Here is a 25011-nt window from a genome sequence, read left to right as displayed (position 1 = left end):
TGCAAGACAATCTTTGCAGTACAATTTTTGGAAAAGGAGTAAAGATGTAATAATAGTAAAAAGAAATTGTGTTTATCATCACGGAGAACTGGGGTTCATTTTTGTCTTTATAAATTAATTGCTTGGCATCATTAAAGTAACTTGTCCTTTTGGAGCCTCAGTTTCTTTATTCATCAAATATTATTATCTTCCACTAGTTTTCAACGCAGATTAAAGGAGACATAATAATGATAAGCATATTATCATTTTGACTAGCCTGAAATTCACCTCTAATAGTCATATAAAGGAGTTAAATAATTTTAAAAAGACAGTTGGTATATGGAGGTAACATTGAAAATACCATAACTGAGTACTTTGATTTGTCTTGTACTTAAAAAGAAAAAAAAGATGACCTTTTTGGTTTGGGTTTGAGAAGGATAAATGAATCAGTATCTTCAGAGGGGCATAGATATTTCAGGAAGAGATTTATTGATCTAGTATTATGATTTAATAGAACTGTAACCAATTAAGGTCATCATTTTCTAAGATCCCTGCACACTTTGTCATTGAGAGGGAATACACTGATAACCTAAATAGGCACTCTGAGTGACAAAGTCAGGGAAACTTTGGGACATTGGCAGAGGGTGGCTCCAAACAGTAGCTGCAGGGGATGGCAGAAAGTCTTCTGGGGTAAAATCAGGTAAGGTGGAGCAGAAAGCCCTGGTGGCTGACCTTAAAGTAAGTAGAGTGAAGCATCTTTGAATGAGGCATTATGATCTGCTCAATCTTATGTGCCCTACCCTGAAAGCATGCCAAGATAATTTTACTTTCCTGAACTGGCCATATTTCTTAACACTTGTCTTTCAAATTTCTTCCCTTCTGTGGGAATGTCATACCTGTTCTTGCCACCTCTGCACCTGCTTGAATTAGTTCCTATTTTTCTGTTATGAGTTAGTGAAGGTCTTGGCTTAGCTAAACCTCCTCAGATGTGTGCTAGGCCGTGTCAGCAATTGTCCTATGCATTCATCTCTCATAACTTATGATGCCAATGAACCGGGGGGGAGGTGATAGGAAGTTATGCTTTTTCATTGCCAGCTTCTAGGAATTTTCCTGCCACATATTTATTTTTCTTAAATAAATGCATGGATGGTTGAAAGAATGCATGCACACTAGAGGCTTGCTAGTACTATACTATTAATCTAGGCATCACTAGAGTTTTCAGAGAGTCATGTTTAGCCTTGACTTAACCTCCAAGAAATGTGACTCAAGTACTTTTGAGTTGCTTATCAGAGCCCATATCTTCTTGATCCTGCACTCTTTCCTATATTGCTATAATGCATTTTAATTCTGTTATAAAATACAGATTATATTTAATTTATTGGATGACTAGAAGCCTATAGGAGAAAAATACAAACTCATTTAGCAAGTTTTACAATTTAGTCATCTCTCTACTGCCCATACCAAGTCTGGAATACAGTATGTGAAAAATAAAACACTTAAACATGAATGAATAAGTTGATACTGACTCAAATTCTTTCTTTGCTACATAAGTTATTAGGCACATGTTAGAGAGGTAAAATACTATGACTAATTTGAAATTTTAATGTTATTTTGAAAAAACTAAGGAAGTCTATATATTCTTTGTTGGATTATTTATAATCCAATTTAGATGTCCTGTTTAGATATAAATATAAGAGATGTGTTGGTAAAAATAATTACAGAGTAGTGTTTAGGCATTTTATCTAGACAATTATTATAGTAAATATTATATTCTAAGGTATATAAAATGGTGCTTTATCATTTCTTTTCTAGATATACATTTAACATAAAGTATTACATCGAGAACATTTTTTTGTTTGTTTGTTTTGTTTTTTTTTTTACATTTTTTTTTTTTTCCATTTAGCCATAGATTTGACTAGATGGACTTTTGTTGGTAAAGTAATGTCTCTGCTTTTTAATATGCTGTAGGTTGGTCATAGCTTTTCTTCCAAAGAGTAAGCATCTTTTAATTACATGGCTGTGTTCACCATCTGCAGTGAGTTTGGAGCCTCAAAAAATAGTCTCCCACTGTTTCCATTGTTTCCCCATCTATTTGCCATGAAATGATGAGACCAGATGCCATAATCTTAGTTTTTTTTTTCTCTCCATTTATTTTTATTAGTTGGAGGCTAATTACTTTACAACATTGCAGTGGTTTTTGTCATACATTGAAATGAATTAGCCATGGATTTACATGTATTCCCCATCCCAGACCCCCTCCCACCTCCCTCTCCACCCGATCCCTCTGGGTCTTCCCAGTGCACCAGGCCCGAGCACTTGTCTCATGCACCCAACCTGGGCTGGTGATCTGTTTCACCCTAGATGATATACATGTTTCAATGCTGTTCTCTTGAAACATCCCACCCTCGCCTTCTCCCAGAGTCCACAAGTCTGTTCTATACATTTGAGTCTCTTTTTCTGTTTTGCATATAGGGTTATCATTACCATCTTTCTAAATTCCATATATATGTGTTAGTATACTGTAATGGTCTTTATCTTTCTGGCTTTTTGAAGCTTATAAAGTAAGAGCTTCCCACTAGTTAAAAAAAAATTTTAGATGAAAGAGATTTGGAGTATTTCATGAAACATTCTAATAGTTTCAGTAGTTATATGATGAGTGGCAATCTATCAGGAATAAGGATGAAACTTGGTAGCCCTCATCCCATCTGCATATAAATATTAATGCCAATCAATGAAAATAACACATTACAAAATAAGAGAAAATAGGAAAAAATCCATAAACCACCACTATACAGAAAAAAAAAACCAGAAAATGAGAATCCAATTTCATTAGCGAAAATCCCACCAACCATGAAGCAAAAGAAAATGACACCCTTATCCAAATTACATATCATTAAACAAAAATTCTCAGTTATGAAACAACTCCTCAGATCACAATTAAGATTGATAGACCAAATAAATGGAACCTTAGGACTGTTAAAGAGTTATACAGCAAAGGAGTAAATGAATTAACTCAGAAGAAGAATTTGAATTGCTTGAATAATTTTTATATTCTTATTAACCAAAAGACGCATGAGACATTGAGTCTAACATTAACATTTGAGCCATGCTGCTATATCAATTCCATTTCTTCCAGCACCCAAGGATTCCAACATTGCTTTTAAAATAGTCCCTAACAAATTTTTAAAAATCAACTTTGTTCGAGTATTAGAGTAGGATTAACATTCACCTCTTTGTTTGTAAATGTAGCACTTTAGTCTTTACCAAAGACATGGCAGAACAGTTTTAAAACACTTTTTCACACAAATATTAAGCATGATGGGCAAGAACTGGTAATAAGACTTTCTTCTACTTCATTAGCATTTTTCAGTAATCTTTTGGCTTCAAATTGAGCTACTAAGCACTGCACAGCAAACATGAAACAGCACCATGAAAACACAGTATGTCTTATCACATTCATATATCCAATCAACTCTGAGTCAATATATCAAGAATCTAGATAGGTTTTTCAATCATCACAATTGTAGGGTCCAAGTATATATAGTAATCCTTTTCTTACCTTGAGAAAGCTGGGGCTGAATTCTTCCTTGGGGTTTAGACTGGTTGCTAAGAGTCAGGGTGAATTAGGGTATCAGTTTTTTCCTGGAAGGGAAATGATGGAGTATCAAAACTGAACTCCACAGATAAAATTGAAAAAATTATGACTCACCTCACCAAATTGTCTCACTCTATGACTTCAGAATGAACACTTTGGAAAGCAATAATCTTTGAAGGAGAATTAAAGAAATTGGTCTCACAAAATTGAGAGGCAGAATAGGGTAAAGGGGAGAATAAAATAGAATAGGGAATAAGATATGGGTTTTTACTTATTTTTCAAGACAAAACAAAAAAGAAACAAGCTTAAAATATAATGATTAGGGACAATAACTTCCAATGCAAGAAATATGCTATTCTATTCTGAATCTTTTGTCTATTATTTCACAGGGCTGAGGAACCTTTGAGACATTAGTGTAATGACTACATGAGGTTTTCCCAAGTGACTTGGGAGAGTCTGTGTTCCAATTTTCTACCCTCTGGAGAAATAAAATGAAAAAAACACTTTTAAATCAATGTGCTCATATTTTTATGAATTTTTCTTATAAAATCCAACATTCTTTATACCTATAACAATGTATTCTATTTTGGATGATTCTATTTTTAACTGGATGCTGTCAACTCTGATTATCTACATTCTATTATTGGTTTAGACCTTTTAAAAACTAACATTTCCAATTGCCTTAATTCTTTTCACGTAAATTTCCCCATTTATGTGTAGACTTATAACACTTTGGACTGTCTTTGCTTTGTTAATTCATTCACATGTAAAACTTGGTTGAGTGATTGTTTAAAACAAGTAGAAGCCAACTGTCATCCTATGAACAGGCAAAGTCATTCTTGGCTTGAATGCAATCCAAAGCTTTTAGCATGCAGTTTGTAATTATTACAGCTTATTCAATGTTTAAATAAACATGACACTGCTCTTGTCCAATTTAAAGGCATGAAATAAATTTGATGCATACTTAAACTTCTTACCTATAATAGTCTCTCCCTTTCTAATTTTAGACAATGTGATTAATACAAGATTTAAGAAAGCAAAATAACATTTAATCCACACTTTGTCATCACGGTTCTCAGGATTAGGACTTGTTCAAAGAAATACATTTTATTAATCTGTGGCATATTGTTAAAAATGTACCCTTATTTTTAAGAGATAAGCTCAAGGAAAAGGAAACATTTGAAAGCTAGATTTCTTTGCTTCATCTGACCAAGCTTTCCTATGACTTATTTTCCTAAGAATTACTCTATGTTTGTATCTTTCTGCTTATATTCTGGAGTTTAATGGACATTTTTAAAGTACTGAAAAATCCCAGATTATGCTTAGCCAATTACAATGATAAAATGTATTTTTTGTGACCAAGATTATAATTAATCTGTTTATTCCTAAATTACCATCACAATACTTAAAAATACATTATTAAGATTAATGTTTTTCATCTCCTTCAAACTGATTAATTTCCTTTCCTATATTAATGCTATTTTATAAGAAGAATTGCTTTTTACACTGTAACTTTATGGTTCCAACAATTTTTACAAATTCTGCATATTAAAGTGAACTAAAAGCATTTAAAAAGCAAATAATATCAAATACAGATTTTTTGGTAGAGAAAATCATGTACTACACAAGCAAATAAATCTACCATCAAATTTTTTAATTTCAAATGCTGTCTAAAATTTACTATTATACACTGCTTTTATATCAAGCAACATAATTAAGACAAGTAAAATTCAGAGAGAACATTATGAGTAATTCTATCACATATAGATAAAATTATCACATAAATATACAAAAATATATAAAATGACAGTGCATGTATACAAACATCAGTTCAGTTCAGTTCAGTCGCTCAGTCATGTACGACTCTTTGCGACCCCGTGGACTGCAGCACACCAAGCCTCCCTATCACCAACTCCTGGAGTTTACTCAAGCTCATGTCCTTGAGTTGGTAATGCCATCCAAGCATCTCATCCTCTGTCATCTCTTCACCTCCCACCTTCAACCATTCCCAGCATCAGGGTCTTTTCAAATAAGTCAGTTCTTCCCATCAGGTGGCCAAAGTATTGGAGTTTCAGCTTCATCATCAGTCCTTCCAATGAATATTCAGGACTGATTTCCTGTAGGATGGACTGGTTGGAACTCCTTATAGTCCAAGGGACTCTCAACAGTCTTCTCCAACACCACAGTTCAAAAGCATCAATTCTTTGGTGCTCAGCTTTCTTTATAGTCCCACTCTCACATCCATACATGACTACTGGAAAAACCATAGCCTTCACTAGATGGACCTTTGCTGGCAAAGTAATGTTTCTGCTTTTTAATATTCTGTCTAGGTTGGTCATAACTTTCCTTCCAAGGTGCAAGGTTCTTTTAATTTCATGGCTGCAGTCACCACTTGAAGTGATTTTGGAGCCCAAATAAATAAAGTCTGTCACTGTTCCCATTTTTCCCCATCTATTTGCCATGAAGTGATGGGACCAGATGCAATGATCTTAGTTTTCTGAAGTTGAGTTTTAAGTTAGCTTTTTTCACTCTCCTCTTTCACTTTCATCAAGAGGCTCATTAGTTCTTCTTCAATTTCTGCCATAAGGGTGATATTATCTGCATATCTGAGGTTATTGATATTTTCCCAGGCAATCTTGATTCCAGCTTGTGCTTCATCCAGTCCAGCATTTTGCATGATGTACTCTCCATATAAGTTAAATAAGCAGGGTGACAATATACAGACTTGACATACTCCTTTCCTGATTTGGAACCATGTCTGTTGTTCCATGTCCAGTACTAACTGTTGCTTCTTGACCAGCATACAGATTTCTCAGGAGGCTCTTCTTCACTTTCTGTCATAAGGGTGATATTATCTGCATATCTGAGGTTATTGATATTTTTCCAGGCAATCTTGATTCCAGCTTGTGCTCCATCCAGTCCAGCATTTGCATGATGTACTCTGCATATAAGTTAAATAAGCAGGGTGACAATTAACAGACTTGACATACTCCTTTCCTGATTTGGAACAATGTCTGTTGTGCCATGTCCAATACTAACCGTTGCTTCTTGACCAGCATACAGATTTCTCAGGAGGCAGGTCAGATGGTCTGGTATTCCCATCTCTTGAAGAATTTTCCAGTTGGCTGTGATCCACACAGCAAAAGACTTTGGCATAGTCAATACAGCAGAAGTAGATATTTCTCTGGAACTCTGTTGTTTTTTTGATGATCCAGTGAATGTTGGCAATTTGATCTCATTTCCTCTGCCTTTTCTAAATCCAGCTTGAACATCTGGAAGTTCACGATTTACATACTGTTGAAGCCTGGCTTGGAGAATTTTGAACATTACCTTGCTGCCGTGTGAGATGAGTGCAGCTGTGTGGTAGTTTGATCATTCTTTGGCATTGCCTTTCTTTGGGATTAGAAAGAAAACTGACCTTTTCCAGTCCTGTGGCCATGGCTGAGTTTTCCAGATAAGCTGGCATATTGAGTGCAGCACTTTCACAGCATCATCTTTCAGGATTTGAAATAGCTCAACTGAAATTCGATCACCTCCACTAGCTTTGTTCGTAGTGATGCTTCCTAAGGCCCACTTGACTTCACATTCCAGGATGTCTGGCTCTAGGTGAGTGATCATACCATCATGATTATCTGATCATGAAGATCTTTTTTGTATAGTTCTTGTGTGTATTCTTACCATCTCTTAATATCTTCTGCTTTTGTTAGGTCATACAATTTCTGTCTGTGCCCATCTTTGCATGAATAGTTCCCTTGTATCTCTAATTTTCTTGAAGAGATCTCTAGTCTTTTCCATTTCATTGTTTTCCTCTATTTCTCTGCACTGATCACTGAGGAAGGCTTTCTTATGTCTCCTTGCTATTCTTTGGGACTCTGCATTCAAATGGGTATAGCTTTATTTTTCTCCTTTGCCTTTCACGTGTCTTCTTTCCATAGCTGTTTGTAAGGCCTCCTCAAACAACCATTTTGCTTTTTGCACTTCTTTTTCTTGGGGATGGTCTTGATCACTGCCTCCTGTACAATGTCACAAAACTCCTTCCCTAGTTCTTCAGGCACTCTGTCTATCAGGTCTAATCCCTTGAACCTATTTCTCACTTCCACTGTATAATCATTAGGGATTTGATTTAGGTCATACATGAATGGTATAATAGTTTTCCCTACTTTCTTCAATTTAAGTCTGAATTTTGCAATAAGGAGTTCATGATCTGAGCCAGTCAGCTCCTGGTCTTGTTTTTGCTGACTGTATAGAGCGTCTCCATCTTCAGCTGAAAAGAATATAATCAACCTTATTTTGATATTGACCATCTGCTGATGTCCCTGTGTAGAGTCTTCTCTTGTGTTGTTGGAAGATGGTGTTCTCTATGACCAGTGCATTCTTTGGGCAAAACTCTATTAGCCTTTGTCCAGTTTCATTCCATACTCCAAGGCCAAATTTGCCCTTTACTCCAGGTATTTCTTGACTTCCTACTTTTGCATTCCAGTCCCCTATGATGAAAAGGACACCTTTTTTGGGTGTGAGTTCTAGAAGGTCTTATAGGTCTTCATAGAACTGTTAAACTTCAGCTTTTCAGCATTACTGATCAGGGCATAGTCTTGGATTACTGTGATATTGAGAGATCATTCTGTCATTTCTGGGATTGCATCCAAGTACTGCATTTCGGACTCTTTTGTTGACTGTGATGGTTATTCCATTTCTTCTAAGGGATTCTTGCCCACAGTAGTAGATATAATGGTCATCTGAGTTAAATTCACCCATATCAGTCCATTTTAGTTCACTGATTCCTAAAATGTTGATGCTCACCCTTGCTGTCTCCTGTTTGACCACTTCCAATTTGCCTTGATTGATGGACCTAACATTCTAGGTTCCTATTCAATATTGCTCTTTACAGCATCAGAATTTACTTCTTTCACCAGTCACATCCACAACTGGGTGTTGTTTTGGCTTTTGCTCCATCTCTTCATTCTTTCTGGAGTTATTTCTCCACTGATCTCCCATATCATATTGGTCACCTATCAACCTGGGGAATTCATCTTTCAGTGTCCTATCTTTTTAGCTTTTCATACTGAAAGTGAAAGAAGAGAGTGATTGGCTTAAAATTCAACATTCAGAACACTAAGAATCGTGGTATCTGGTCTCACCACTTTGTGGCAAATAGATAGGGAAACAATGGAAACAGTGAGACTTTATTTTGGGGGGGCTCCAAAATCACTGCAGATGGTAACTGCAGGCATGAAATTTAGAGACGCTTGCACCTTGGAAGAAAAGTTATGACCAACCTAGACAGCATATTAACAAGTAGAGACATTATTTTGTCAACAAAGGTCCGTCTAGTTAAAGCTTTGGTTTTTCCAGTAGTCATGTATGGATGTGAAAGTTGGATCATAAAGAAAGCTGAGAGTGAAAGAACAGATGCCTTTGACCGGTGGTATTGGAAAAGACTCTTGAGAGTCCCTTGGACTGCAGGGAGTTCCAACCAGTCCATCCTAAAGGAAATCAGTCTTGAATATTCTTTGGAAGGACTGATTCTAAAGCTGAAACTCCAATACTTTGGCCACCTGATGGGAAGAACTGACTCATTTGAAAAGACCTTGATGCTGGCAATGATTGAAAGCAGGAAGAAAAGGGGATGACAGAGGATGAGATGGTTGAATGACGTCACTGACTAAATGGACAAGAGTTTGAGTAAGCTCAGGAGTTGGTGATGGACAGAGAGGCCTGGTGAGCTATGGTTCATGGGGTTGCAAAGGGTCAGACATGATTAAGCAACTGAACTGAACTGAACTCCTGAAGTTTCTGCATCAGCATTTGCAGCTTCACCTTGCACTATTTTTGCTATGAAGATGGCTTCTCTCCTTAAACCTTATGAATCAACCTGCTAGCTTCCTGCTTTTCTTCTGCATCTCCCTCATCTCCTTCAGCTTCCAGGGAATTGAAGAGAATTAAGGTCCTGCTTTGGATTTGTTGTTGTTCAGTTGCTAAGTCATGTCTGACTCTTTGTGATCCCTTGGACTCTAGTCTGCCAGGCTCCTCCTTCCATGGGATTCTCCAGGCAAAAATACAGGAATGGGTTGCCATTTTCTTCTCCAGGGGATCTTCCCGACCCAGGGATCAAATCCACATCTCCTGCATTGGCAGACAGATTATTTACCACTGAACCAACTGGGAAGCCCTGATTGTTAGCCTCACTTAAAATGATGAGGGAGTAAAGATGAAGACTTGGGCCTCTATGTCTATAAATATGTAGTTTTCCAGTTACAGAGACAGAGACAACAGTACTATATTTTTGTCTCCCTATTTATTTCCTTTGCTGGTAGTATACTTAAGAAATATCTTTCAACTGAAGTTGAAATACTCCTCTGCTTAACACTTTTTTCCCTGGGTAAAATTACAAAAAAATAATGTAAGAGCAAATTAAATGTTTTCTTTATGCTCCTGATATATGAGCAACACTGTAGTAAAGAGAAGACTGAATTCCTGAACCTGATGCGGCCTCATTCAGCCACAGCTGCTTTGTCACTCTTTCTGGTGTAAGGGGACTTGTTTCTTTCTTTTTTTTCAAACTGCTCCTTCCTGTGGTAGGAAGTGAAACAGCAGATAGAGCATTGAACTGAAAAGAAATTTGGCATTAGAAAAGATATGTCTTTAGAGGTGAACGGAAAAGGTCGGTTTATAATGAAAGTCATCAGGACATGTAAGAGTCAATTTCTCATTCTAATAGGGTACAGAGCAACCACAATCACCACAATAAACAATCTATGCTAGGGTTTTATACTTGTTCTTGTTTTATTTTGTGTGTCTGACTGAAGGCTACTATTCCAGTCTTTCTTCTTTTGCTAGTTAGGTATCAGATACATAGACCTGAGTTTATCATACCCCTCAACCACATACATTATTGCCATTCATGCCAGTCTCTTATTTTTTATTTGTCTGTGACCTGTATATATGCTACATACAAGAGACTCACTTCAGATCTAAAAGTGAAAGTGATAGTTGCTCAGTTGTGTCTGAGACTTTTTGCACCCCCATGAACTGTAGTCTGTCAGGCTCCTCTGTCCATGGAATTTTCCAGGCAAGAATACCAGAGTGGGTTTTGCCATTTCTTTCTCCAGGGCATCTTCCCAACCCAGGGATCAAACCTGCATCTCTTGTGTCTCCTGCATTGGCAAGCAGATTCATTACCATTGTACCACCTGGGAAGTTCTTTAGTTGTGTGTGTTTATTTCCTTTCATCCTCACTTTCACCATTTTTTTGCAAATATTTTTGTTTGCATATATTCATTAGAAATGTATTGTTTTGTATATGTATTTTAAATATGCATAATGCTGTTATTTTGTAGATTACATCCTCTTTCAATTATGTATTATAGAGCCATCACCATGTGGATATATACCTCCTTCTGGGTATGCCATGGTAACCATTCACCACTTTCTACATTCTCATTCCCTCTGGAATATACTTAGGCTGCTTCAACTCCTACCACCAAAACAAGTTTGCACTGACTATCCTTATATAATTTCCCCAAAGGGGCATGTTGATCATTGCTTTAGGATATACAACCCAGGAAAAGAATTGCACAGGCATAGAGTAGGCATAAAAAGAAAAAGAAAGAAAGTGAAGTCTCTCAGTCATGTTTGACTCTTTGCAACCTCATGGACTGTAGCTTGCCAGGCTCCTCCATCCATGGGATTTTCCAGGCAAGAATACTGGAGTGGGTTGCCATTTCCTTCTCCAGGGGATCTTCACAACCCAGGGATCGAAACCTGGTCTCCCACACTGCAGGCAGACTCTTTACCATCTAAGCCACCAGGGAAGCCCCCAGACTAGGCATAAGTGATATTTAATTTTGCTATGTATTGCCAGCTAATTCTGCAAATTGGTTTCAATAGTGTTCACTCCTGTCAGCTGAGCACGTGAACCCTATCAAGGGCATATCCCTCTCATAACTTGTCTAATTTCTGTTCCTCTAACAATTTCAGAGTGATGTTTTATAGTTGTCATTTGAAATACTCTGATGTCTTACGAGGTGAGACACCATCCCTTCACAGATCTTGTCTGCTGTGACACTTCTTATTTTGAATAATGCCTGTTAATGCATTTTTCCATGTTTCTATGATATTAAAGAATTAATGTGTGTGTGCATGTGAGTGTTTGAGAGAGGGAAAGAAAAAGAGAGAAACTGCAGATGTTATTTATATTTGCCACAAACTATTAGCATCACATTATGTTTGGCATTATAAGTAACTCAAATGAACTAAGACCTCAGTCCTTTCCAAGCAAAACTTACTGATTTTTTTAGACATACAAAATTTTCAGACACACACAATTTGCAATAATATTAGAGGTTAATATACAGTATCATGTTATACAAGTGGGAGAACTATGATAAAATGCACTGTTACAGAGATAGATCATTGCATCCTGGGTGGGCCAAGTAAGGATCCTGGGCCAAGTCCCCACCAAAGTCAACATAAATTGAACCACTGAAGAGTTTAAAGTATTGCTGTGCAAAGCCTAAACAGAAAATCTCAGGCTCATCCTCTACTTTTCCTTTGCTTTATTTCTTCTCAAGCTATTTTTTCCCAACATTTTCTGTTTCTTTATATTCAAATCCTGGTTTTGTTCTATTCTCAGTGTTTAAAATGATAAGCTTTCAGAGATTTTTAGCAGCAAGAGCACTTGCTCAAAGAAAATGCGTATGCATAAATCCAACTTTACATGTGTGTATCTATATATGTATGTGTGCACAATTATACATGTACACTCACAAGTACACATGTATCAAAGTAGTTCCACTCTGACTTCACAGACATGGGGATGGGTAAACTATTAATATAATTACACAGCTGCCTGCTGCTCAATCCCCTCAGGGGCATCCTAGGAAACTCCTAGGAAAACCAACATCCAGCTCAAAAATAAGGGGCAGACTCAAGAGGGAGGGGATATATATACAGATGTATATATATATAATTATGACTGATTCATATTGTTCTAAGGCAGAAACCAATACAACATTGTAAAGCAATTTTCCTGCAATTAAAATATAAATTAAAAAATATTTTAAAACCTTGAGAAATTTGCACAGATTGGAGTAAATGATAATGTACTTCATTCTTTAACAGACATTCTAGTATAATTTACATCCCAAAGCATCAATATTAATATGGAGCAAAAGGTAACAGAGTTTTATAAGCTTGCCAAAATTACGATTGCACAGTCAACAATCTTGCTTCTGTTTTTTCTAATGGAAAGTGTTATATTGGGGGTAGTTTAGCAGGTTGGGCTTGGTGGGAGCTGCCCTATGATGCTGCCACTGACAAAACCAGACATTTTATCATGTCGAGCACAAAGTTTCCCAGCTTGCTATGGATTCTACATCTCACTATGAAGCTTCCAACAGTGTTAGAACAATTAAGGATGTATTACTCAAAATTAAGGCCACATTTGAGGTTGCTGTGCAAAGACAGAACAGAAAATCTCATCTTTGTCCTGTACTGTTTCTTTTTCCCATCCATATTCAAGCTGTTCCCCCACATTTTTTTATTCTTCATTCTCAAATCTGAACCTTCTGTCAAATTCCTTCCGACTTCATGGATATACCTTTATTCATACCCATTCTTTAAATATGTATTTGAACTTCCCTAAGCCACTTTGTTAGCTAACTGCTTCTTTTCTATATATGGTTATATATATATGGTTGTTCAAGCCACAAGCTTCAAGCCAGGAGCCATTTTCTACTTTTCCTATTGTCCATTTTAAATGCCCCAAATTTTGTTGAATCTGTCAACATTTTTGAGCATGAAGAGGGTTCAATGCACCCAATGTGCAGAGTTGATTAATTAAGCACCCAAATCATGGATATATAGCATATTTTAAGTCATTAAGTAAAAGCCTAAATTTTTGTCTAGTTAAAGCATATCTCCTTTATTATCCATATTCTTTATAACAAATAAAAGCATTTCAAAGTCTGAATTAATTCATAACAGTGTTGGTTCTTGTTTATTACTTAGCTGAAGTGACAGAATCTATGTCCAGGAATAGCTTCACGAGGTCACATCCATTACATGTGCAGGTAAACAACGCTTGCAGCTCTTAGCCATTACACTGTTGTGGCAAATAGCACCAGTAGATGGCACTCTCACTTAGCAAAAACTAAAGGAGAACTTTTTTTAAGTCTTTGGGTAAAAAATTATACTACTCTTAAAATTCCCCAATAGTGTGAGCTGACAAACACCTTGCTTAGCCACAATCAATTTTTATTCACTGGTAGATTAAAGTGGTTAGCTACACTTGATTGCATCAAACTCAGGATAAAACTGACACATAATTTTATATTTGTTGAGAATTTATACTTTTGGTTCATTGCTGCCTTTGTGTCCATTTTACAAATATATAATAATAGAATCTCATTTAAATTTGCTTTTAAACATTTAATTTGATAATGTAAGTTAATATCCTAAAAAAGCATTTTAACATCTTAAAAGAGCATTTAGAAACAGACTGCTTTATATATTAATATATAGATAAATATATATTATATTATATAATGCTGCAGAATTAATAAATGCTGCAGAATATTACTCTAAACCCTTACAAGGCACAGGGACTTTTAACAGATTTTCACCTGTTGTGGAAGCATGTAAGTTTGTTTATTTATTTATTGACTAACTTGTTTTGCTTAAATAGTAATAGTGTTCACAGTCTGGTAGATCTATTTATCTTTATTATCTTTATTCGCACTGCAATGCAACTGATATTATGGTTTGTCTAAGTAGGATACTTAAGTAGAGATTAAATGCTAAAATAAGATTCTTAAAAAAAAAGCACTATTGATGACCATAAGTCTTATGGTTTATAGTTATGTCCATCAACATTCTTTTAATTTTTGCAGTACATTTTAGAATGATTGAACATTAAAAAAGATAACATATTTGGAATTGAAAATAGAGGGCTTTTCTTCAGTATTCTTTTAAATTTCTGCTTCTTTTAAAATATTTAACTATTTTTGGAAGCACTGGATCTTCGCTGCTGTGTGGGGGTTTCTCTGATTGCAGCGAGCAGCGGCTGTCCTCTAGCTGTGGTGCATGGGCTTCCCCTCGCCGTGGTTTCTCTTGGGCTCGTCTTGGCTCTTCTCTCGCTGCGCTTCTCTTGTTTTCTTTCAGGCTCCAGAGCACAGGCTCAGTAGCTGTGCTACACAGGTTCAGTCGCCCTGCTTCATGTGTTAGCTTCCTGGACCATGGATTGAACTGGTGTCCCAAGCATTGCAAGGTGGATTTGTAACCGCTGGACTACTAGGGAAGCCCTCCAATATTCTTAGAGTAAAACTGATTTCATAGCAACCAACCTCTTATGTTAAATGTTTTGCCCCTTTAGATGAAGTACAAACAAGCATAGCATTTGTATGAAAACATATCAAGGACCAGAAGCAATATGTACGGCATATGTATCTCAAATCATAAACGTGAATATAAAAACAGAGCGATCCGCATAGCTCCAATAAATCTAACTAGTGAGTCAGTTGCTTAATGGAAGTGAATTAAATTTAGTAAGACTCCAAGAGTATCCACTGGAGTAAACGAATGTTCTAAATTCTGTAGAAAGCAACTGGAGTGTGTCACACGAGCATCCAAAGAAAACAGGTGGTGAGTTCAGATTTCCCAGGTGAGGATTACAATCAAGCTGCAATTGTGGAACTCTCCCCTGTAAGAGCAAACACGGATTGCTCTTTATAGCCATGCTCTGCTGTGTTCTGTTTGCTGCAGACACTGCCTTTTCAAGCGACATCTCCTCTACAGACAGATAAATTCATCCTTTTGCCAAGGACATTCATAATTGTCAGAGCCTTTGCTGTGCTCTTTGACTGGGGCGAATCAGCTGTTTAACAGAACAGTGAGAAAATGGTCCCAGGTTTCTCCTTTTTTCCACTAACTGTGGCTTTCTTTCATGCTTTACGAAATGCCCCCTGCTAATCAAAGCCAGACAGTGCATAATGGACTTTCATGAAAGCCAAATGTATTTACTCCAAGTACAAAGACTTTGAACAGCCTGTGATTTAATCATTGCTATTTGTTTTCCCTTATCAGGTGATTGACAGGATGAAGCAGGCACAATCCATTTCTCTGATTAATACACTACCATGCACTTTGATTTCCTCCGTATGAAGGTTACGCAGACTAGGTGGTGCCATCAAGGAAAAAAGTTCTTATAAAGGAAAATGCCAAATGCATTCTGTTTTGTTGAAGATAGCTGAGGCCATGAGGTTTAACAGAAGAAGCAGGTCTTTGGCGTCAGAGAGCCCTGCAATTCGGCTTCTGCTGGCCTGCTTACGTGTCTTTGATGTGTACCTTAGCCTGTAATACCGTGCTAGGAGACACACTACCCTCCCACTCATCCTACCATGCTAACATTTTTGAATCACTAACAGTCTCCTGGCAAATCTTCATTATATTGGCAGCATTTTCTATTTCTCGTGGCAATAAAAGGCTATGTATAGTAAAATGCATGGGATTAGTTTTAGATTCACTGAAATATGGTAATCCTTCTGTTTCATCACTGGAAAGTGAATGAGTTAGTTCTTACTTCAAGGGGCTGGGATGAGCATTGGCTATGATGGCATACGTAAAGTGTCTGATACATAATAGGAGTTCATTTAACATTAAGCATAACCTTTCATCCTTTCTCAACTGTAAGCACTGCAAGGTTGTGAAATAATAGCAAACCATTATAAGAAGGAATTTTTCTACATTTCCATAAATGAAAACAAACTATTTTATGAGATGAATGTAAGCTAATGCCAACCTTTCCTTTTTCCTCTCAAAGAATAATTTGAGAGGAAATAAGGGAATGCTTAAAGAAGGGATAGTTCTTTTAATTTGCTAGTTCACTTTCACTATTAAACTAAAGCTATCTATTATAATATTTCCAAACATAAGACAGTCAATTATTATTCCATAATTGCTAAGCTCTCATAAAATGATACTATACAGGTATATTTTCTAAATATATATTAGTAAAGTTTGTAAGCAGTAGGCAAAATAGAGTTCACTGGATTCAATTTGCTATTCTACTACTGAATTGATATTGGAACTCAACGGTAATTTAACACTCTATAACTCTGCAACATGCTTAGAATGAGAAGAGCAACTTATTCAATATGACTTTGATATGGGGATTAATAGCTAAAATGTACTATTTTGAATTTGAAAATATTTCACAGTGCCATTGTGTTATCACTATTAAGGTAGAATGAGTAGACATTACTGTAAGACTTGAAGGAAGACAGGCTATATTTTTCAGTTACTAGAGTTGTTGCAATTCATATTCATTGAACTTCCAAAGTTCTTTTCAAATAAAGCTAATGTTTCACTTATGTCTATATCTCAAGTACAATTAACTCAAATGAAATGAACAGATCAGGGTGATTTGGGGTTATGTGTAGATAAAATAATCACTTCTGTGATAAATGATTTGTCTACATTATTAATTTTAAATAAAAGTAACCTTATATTCAATCCTAAATAAACTTTTCAAATTGAGAAATCTATTTTAACAAACTGGCATGAGGTTCTACTAATAATTGTAATATTGATGATAATTATGCAGTGAACAGTTATTCTGTGGTTAAGTTTTATGGTTAGTAACAACACTAACTTTTTTCTCAATATATGTTCCTGGTAAATATTATTTTTTAAGTGTCTGGAACTTCATGAAAAAATTCATTTTGACATTTACCCTGAGAATAGTTGTTTGTTTTTTTTTTTCTGTATAGCTTAAAAAATGGCAAGAGGAGAAAATATACAATTGGTATCAGCCACCATCTTTAACATCATGCTCTTTTGGACGAGCTTTTAGAGAAATGCTTTAAAATAGAGGGTTTTAGGTTAAAAACTTAATAATCCTAAATGAATGAAAATGACAAAATGACTAGATATGGAAAAAAGACTGGTGACAAAGGACACAAAAGAAAGAAAAAAAGTAGTTTCTTTATAAGGAGCATTTGAATTGTAAAGGAATATAAACAAAAATCCAGTTCAGTTCACTCAGTCATGTCTGACTCTTTGCAACCCCAAGGACTGCAGCACTCCAGGCCTCCCTGTCTATCACAAACTCCCGGAACTTACTCAAACTCATGTCCATCACGTCAGTGATGCCATTCAACCATCTCATCCTCCCTCATCTCCTTCTCCTCCTGCCTTCAATCTTTCCCAGCTTCAGGGTCTTTTCCAATAAGTCAGTTCTTTGCATCAGGTGGCCAAAGTACTGTAGTTTCAGTTTCAGCATCAGTCCTTCCAATGCATATTCAGCACTGATTTCCTTTAGGATTGACTGGTTGGATCTCCTTGTAGTCCAAGGGACTCTCAAGAGTCTTCTCCAACACCACAGTTCAAAAGCATCAATTCTTTGGAGCTCAGCTTTTTTTATAGTCCAACTCTCACATCCACACATGACCACTGGAAAAACCACAGCTTCTAGTAGACAGACTTTTGTTGGTAAAATAATGTCTCTGCTTTTTAATATGCTGTCTAGGGTGGTCATAGCTTTATTCCAAGGAGCAAGAGTCTTTTAATTTCATGGCTACAGTCACCATCTGCAGTGATTTTGGAGCCCCCCCCCCAAAAAATAAAAAGAAAGTTAAAGTGAAGTCACTCAGTTGTGTCCGACTCTTTGTGACCCCATGGACTGCAGCCTACCAGGCTCCTCCGACCATGGAATTTTCCAGGCAAGAGTACTGGAGTGGGTTGCCATAGCCTTCTCCAGGGGATCTTCCCAACCCAGGGATCGAACCTGGGTCTCCCGCACTGTAGGCAGACACTTTACCATCTGAGCCATCTGGGAAGCCCCAAAAAGTAAAGTCCTTCACTGTTTCCACTGTTTCCCCATCTATTTGTCATAAAGTGATGTGACCAGATGCCATGATCTTAGTTTTCTGAATGTTGAGCTTTAAGCCCACTTTTTCACTCTCCTCTTTCACTTTCATCAAGAGACTTTTTAGTTCCTCTTCACTTTGTGCCATAGGAGTGGTGTCATCTGCATATCTGAGGTTATTGATATTTCTCCCAGCATCTTGATTCCAACTTCATCCAGCTGGAATGCTTCATGCAGCCCAACGTTTCTCATGATGTACTCTGCATATAAGTTAAATAAGCAGGGTGACAATATACAGCCCTGATGTACTCCTTTCCCAATTTAGAACCAGCCTGTTGTAACATGTCCAGTTCTAACTGTTGCTTCTTGATCTGTATACAGATTTCTCAAGAGGCAGGTCAGGTGGTCTGGTATTCCCACCTCTGGAAGAATTTTTCACAGTTGTGATCCACACAGTCAAAGGCTTTGGCATAGACAATAAAGCTGATGTTTTTCTGGAACTCTCTTGATTTTCCAGTGATCCATCAGATGCTGGCAATTTGATCTCTGGTTCCTCTGCCTTTTGTAAATCCAGCTAGAACATCTGGAAGTTCACAGTTCATGTACTTTTGAAGCCTGGCTTGGAGAATTTTGAGCATTACTTTGCTAGCATGTGAGATGAGTGCAATCGTGTGGTACTTTGAACATTCTTAGGCATTGCCTTTTTTGAGATTGGAATGAAAACTGACCTTTTCCATTCCAGTGGCCACTGCTGAGTTTTCCAGATTAGCTGGTATATTGAGTGAAGCACTTTCACAGCATCATCATTTAGGATTTGAAAGAGCTCAACTAGAAAATCCACCACTCCACTAGCTTTGTTTATAGTGATACTTCCTAAGGCCCACTTGACTTCACATTCCAGGATGTCTGGCTCTGGGTGATTGATTACACCATTATGGTTACCTGGGTCATGAAGATCTTTCATGTATAGTTCTTCTGTGTATTCTTGCCACCTCTTCTTAATATCTTCTGTCTGTTAGGTCCAAACCATTTCTGTCCTTTATTGTGCTTATCTTTGCATGAAATTTTCCCTTGGTATCTCCAATTTTCTTGAAGAGATCTCTAGTCTTTCCCATTCTACTGTTTCCCTCTATTTCTTTGCACTGATCACTGAGGAAGGCTTTCTTATCTCTCCTTGCTATTCTTTGGAACTCTGAATTTAAATGGGTGTATCTTTTTTTTCTCCTTTGCTTTTTGCTTCCTATTCTTTTCATGCTAGTTGTAAGGCCTCCTCAGACAACCATTTATCCTTTTGTATTTCTTTTTCTTGGGGGTGATCTTGATCACTGCCTCCTGTACAATGTCACGAACTTCCATCTATAGTTTTTCAGGCACTCTATCAAATCTAATCTCTTGATTCTATTTGTCACTTCCACTGTATAATCATAAGGGATTTGATTTAGTTCATACCTGAATGGTTGAATGATTTTCCCTACTTTCTTCAATTTAAGTCTGAATTTTGCAATAAGTAGTCCATGATCTAAGCCACTGTCAGCTCTCTGTAATTTTTTTGTTGACTGTATAGAGCTTATCCCTCTTTGGCTGCAAAGACTATAATCAATCTGATTTTGGTGTTGACCATCTAGTGATGTCCATGTGTAGAGTCTTTTCTTGTGTTGTTGGAAGAGGGTGTTTGCTATGACCAGTGGGTTCTGTTGGCAAAACACTGTTAGACTTTGACCTGCTTCATTTATTACTCCAAGGTCAAATTTTCTGTTAGTCTAGGTATTTCTTGACTTCCTACTTTTTCATTCCAGTCCCCTATAATTAGAAGGACATCTTTTTTGGGGTGTTAATTCTAGAAGGTCTTGTAGGTCTTCATAGAACCATTCAACTTCAGCTTCTTCAGGATTACTAGTCAGGACACAGACTTGAATTGCTGTGATATTGAATGGTTTGCCTTGGAAACAGATCATTCTGTCATTTTTGAGATAGCATCCAAGTACTGTATTTTGGACTCTTTAGCTTACTATGATGGCTACTCCATTTTTTCAAAGGCATTTTTGCCCACGGTAGTAGATATAATGGCTATCTGAGTTAAATTCACCCATTCCAGTACATTTTAGTTCACTGATTCCTAAAATGTTAATGTTCACTCATACCATCTCCTATTTGACCACTTCCAATTTGCTTTGATTCATGGACCTAACAAAAACCCAAGGAAATTCTAATTCCCATTGTTGACAATTTATATATTTCATTTTTCTATTTTCTTATCTTTCCTAGTTTCCATTCTTTCTCTCTCTGTCTTTCTCCTATTGCCTTCAGTTCAGTCACTCAGTCATGTCCAACTCTTTGTGACCCTATGAACCACAGCCTTAGTTTCTCCTTATGTTATTTCATTTATGGTGTTGCTGATTCATATTTCTGGTATGTTCTTTTAATCTATGGAAAATATTCATAGTAGCTCTTAAGTGTATATAGAAAAGCGATTTTACTTTTTTACACTGCTAGAGAAATGCAGGATATGTCTGGCTTCTAGTTATGAATCATTTAATTTATTTAACAGGATAGTATTTTGAAATATTAATGGGTTGGAGTTTCCTCTCTACTTTTCTTTCTTTTATTTTCTCCTACTGCTTAGTCTTTTCTGCACTTAGCTCAAGGGAAGGGGAGATGAGAACAGGAGGCCTCTCAGCAGTGATCAACGCAGATCCTAAATTAACCAATAAGCCACCTTATACACACATACACACACACAACATTATCCATCTCTGTATCACCTGTGTGAATGAGCATGCATGCATATCTCCTGTGCATAAAAATTAAACACCTGAAATAGTCTATCATTGTTTATTTTTGTCTGTGTTATAGAATGAAGTTAGTTGAGTTAGAGAAAAACAAGTGCATTTTACTCACGTTCCTATTCCTGATGGTGATTGATATGATTTCAGATATTGGATGTCACATCTAGACACGTTATTAACTCTACTGTGTGAGGAAATTATGAATGAAGAAGTGATCAGGTCCCAGGGTAAATCAAAGTATGGTGAATATGTAATTCTCAGGACTTGTAGCTGTTCAGTCACTCAGTTGTGTCTGGCTCTTTGCAACCCCAAGGACTGCAGCACACCAGGCATCCCTCTCCTTCACTATCTCCCAGAGTTTGCTCAAACTCATGTCCATTGAGTCAATGATGTCATCTGACCACCTCATCTTCTGTTGCCCCCTTCTCCTCCTGCCCTCAATCTTTCCTAGCATCAGGGTCTTTTCTAACGAGTCAGTTCTTCACATCAGGTGGCCATAGCTTTGACATTGTAGATCTCTGTCGACAAGTCTCAGGATTAACTGATAATAAAATGAAATTTTAAAGAATTCTGAAAATACTGAATCTGAAAGAGTACTAATAGTGCTTGAAATCTACTAAAGAGTTATCAGTTCCTTGTCAGAATGAAGTTTGCTAACACTTCTAGACTATGACTTAGTGATTTTATTCCTATAAATTAAACGACGCTTGCTCCTTTTAAGAAAGAAGAAAAATTATGACCAATCTAGACAGCATGTTAAAAAGCAGAGACATTACTTTGCCAACAAAGGTACATCTAGTCAAGGCTATGATTTTTCCAGTAGTCATGTATGGATGTGAGAGTTGGACTATAGTTGGACTGTAAAGAAAGCTGAGCACCAAAGAATTGATGCTTTTGAACTATGGTGTTGGAGAAGACTCTTGAGAGTCCCTTGGACTGCAAGGAGATCCAACCAGTCCATCCTAGAGAAAATCAGTCCTGAATATTCACTGGAAGGACTGATGCTGATGCTGAAGCTCCAATATGTTGGCTACTTGATATAAGAGAGAACTCATTAGAAAAGACCCTGATGCTGGGAAAGACTGAAGGTGGGACTAGAAGGGGATGATGGAGGATGAGAGTTTGGATGGCATCATTGACGTGATGGACATGAATTTGAATAAGCTCTGGGAGCTGGTGGTGGACAGGGAGGCCTGCCATGCTGCAGTCCACAGGGTCGCAAAGAGTCAGACACAACTGAGCAACTGAACTGAACTGATACACCAGAGATAAACTGTTGTTCCCATCCAGCAAAAGGCATGTATACAATTGTTCCAAGTATCACAGCAGATAACAAAATGCAATTGGAAAAACAAAATTGCTTAAAAAAATGGTGAATAAATAAATTGTAGAATATAACCAGAATGGAATGTTATGCATGATTTGAAATAAGGAACCAGTTACATTAATTATATTAACTAACATAATACTTAACTGCCAAACAAGTAATAGAGTAATAAATATAGCATAAATCTTCAACATACATATTGAAATCAGCAAATAAATATACATTGCAAAATATATTGAAATATATTTTCAAACAAGAGATCTCAGAGTGAACATCATTTTAGGAATCAGTGAAAATGGACTGGAATGGGTGGATTTAATTCAGATGACCATTCTATCTACTACTATGTGTACGAATCACTTAGAAGGAATAGACTATCCTGCATAGTCAACAAGAGCCCAAAATGTAGTTCTTGGATGCAATGTCAAAAATGACAGAATGATTTCTGTTGGTTTCCAAGGAAAACAGTAATCCAAGTCTATGTCCCAAACACTAATGCTGAAGAAGTAGAAGTTGAATGGTTCTAGGAAGATATACAAGACTTGCTAGAAGTAATACCAAAAAAAAAAAAAAAAAAAAAGATGTCCTAATTCATGTTAAGGCTTGACAGAAAATAAACAGAATTTTGTAAAGCAATTATCCTTCAGTAAATAAGTAATTTTAAAAAATTTCCTATTTAAACCAAAAAAAAAAAAAAGTCCTTTTCATCATAGGGGACTGGAATGCAAAAGTAGGAAGTCAAGAAATACCTGGAGTAACAGGCAAGTTTGGCCTTGGAGTACAGAATGAAGCAGAGCAAAGGTTAACAGAGTTTTGCCGAGAGAATGCACTGGTCATAGCAAACACCTTCTTCCAACAACACAAGAGAAGACTCTACACAGGGACATCACTAGATGGTCAACACTGAAATCAGGTTGACTATATTCCTTGCAGCTGAAGATGGAGAAGTTCTTTACAGCAAATCAAGACCGGGAACTGACTGTGGCTTAGATCATGAAATCCTTATTGCCAAATTCAGACTTAAATTGAAGAAAGTAGGAAAAACCACTAGACCATTATTCAATTCAGGTATGATCTAAATCAAATCCCTTATGATTATACAGTGGAAGTGACAAATAGATTCAAGGGATTAGATCTAACAGACAGAATGCCTGAAGATCTATGGATGGCCGTTTGTAACATTGTACAGGAGGTAGTGATCAAAACCATCCCCAAGAAAAAGAAATGCAAAAAGGCAAAATGGCTGTCTGAAGAGGGCTTACAAATAGCTGAGAAAAGAAGAGAAGCTAAAAGCAAAGGAAAAAGGAAAGATATACCCATCTGAATGCATAATTCCAAAGAATAGCAAAGAGAGATAAGAAAGCCTTCCTCAGAGACCAATGTAAAGAAATAGTGGAAAACAATAGAATGGAAAAGAGATCCCTTCAAGAAAATTAGAGATATCAAGGGAACATTTCATGCAAAGGTGAACACAATAAAGGAGAGAAACATTACGGACCTAACAGAAACAGAAGATATTAAGAAGAGGTGGCAAGAATACACAGAAGAACTATACAAAAAAGATCTTCATGACCCAGGTAACCATGATGGTGTGATCAATCACCCAGAGCCAGACATCCTGTGTGTGTGAAGTCAAGTGGGCCTTGGGAAGCATCACTATGAACAAAGCTAGTGGAGGTGATGTAACTCCAGTTGAGCTCTTTCAAATCATAAAAGATGGTGCTGTGAAAGTGCTGCACTCAATGTGCCAGCACATTTGGAAAACTCAGCAGTAGCCACAGGACTGGAAAAGGTCAGAGTTTTCATTCCAATCCCAAAGAAAGGCAATGCCAAAGAATGTTTAAACCACCACATGATTGCACTCATCTCACACACTATCAAAGTAATGCTCAAAATTCTCCAAGCCAGGCTTTGACATTATGTGAACTGAGAACTTCCAGATGTTCAAGCTTGATTTAGAAAAGGCAGAGGAACCAGAGATCAAATTGCCAACATCCGTTGGATCATTGAAAAAGCAAGGAATTCAGAAAAGCATCTACTTCTACTTCATTGACTACACTAACACCTTTGGCTGTGTGGATCACAACAAACTTTGCAAAATTCTTTAAGAGACAGGAATACCAGACCACCTTACCTGCCTCCTGAGAAACCTGAAAGCAGGTCAAGAAGCATAAATAGACATGGAACAACAGACTGGTTCAAAACTGGGAAAGGAGTACATCAAGGCTGTATATTGTCACCCTGCTTATTTAACTCATATGCAGAGTACATCCTGCAAAATGCTGGGCTGGATGAATCACAAGCTGGAATCAATCCCAGCTGATTGCTGGGAGAAATATCAGTAACCTCAGATATGTGGATGACATCACCCTTATGGCAGAAAGTGAAGAACAACTAAAGAGCCTCTTGATGAAAGTGGAAGAGGAGAGTGAAAAAGCTGGCTTAAAATTCACATTCATAA

The 25011-nt window shown here is 36.9% G+C and overlaps 1 non-coding gene across 1 annotated transcript; it reads right to left on the bottom strand.

The window, feature by feature from the left end:
* Positions 1-18335: 18335 nt before the first annotated feature.
* Positions 18336-18407, bottom strand: TRNAC-ACA (transfer RNA cysteine (anticodon ACA)). Its single transcript has one exon. It is a non-coding gene; the product is annotated as a tRNA-Cys (tRNA).
* Between the last annotated feature and the right edge of the window lie 6604 nt (positions 18408-25011).

The sequence above is a fragment of the Odocoileus virginianus genome, chromosome 8 (assembly GCF_023699985.2).
Source record: "Odocoileus virginianus isolate 20LAN1187 ecotype Illinois chromosome 8, Ovbor_1.2, whole genome shotgun sequence".
NCBI classification, from domain to species: domain Eukaryota; kingdom Metazoa; phylum Chordata; class Mammalia; order Artiodactyla; family Cervidae; genus Odocoileus; species Odocoileus virginianus.
Note: the sequence above shows the minus strand (reverse complement) of the source record. Positions and strands in the feature narration are given on the sequence as shown.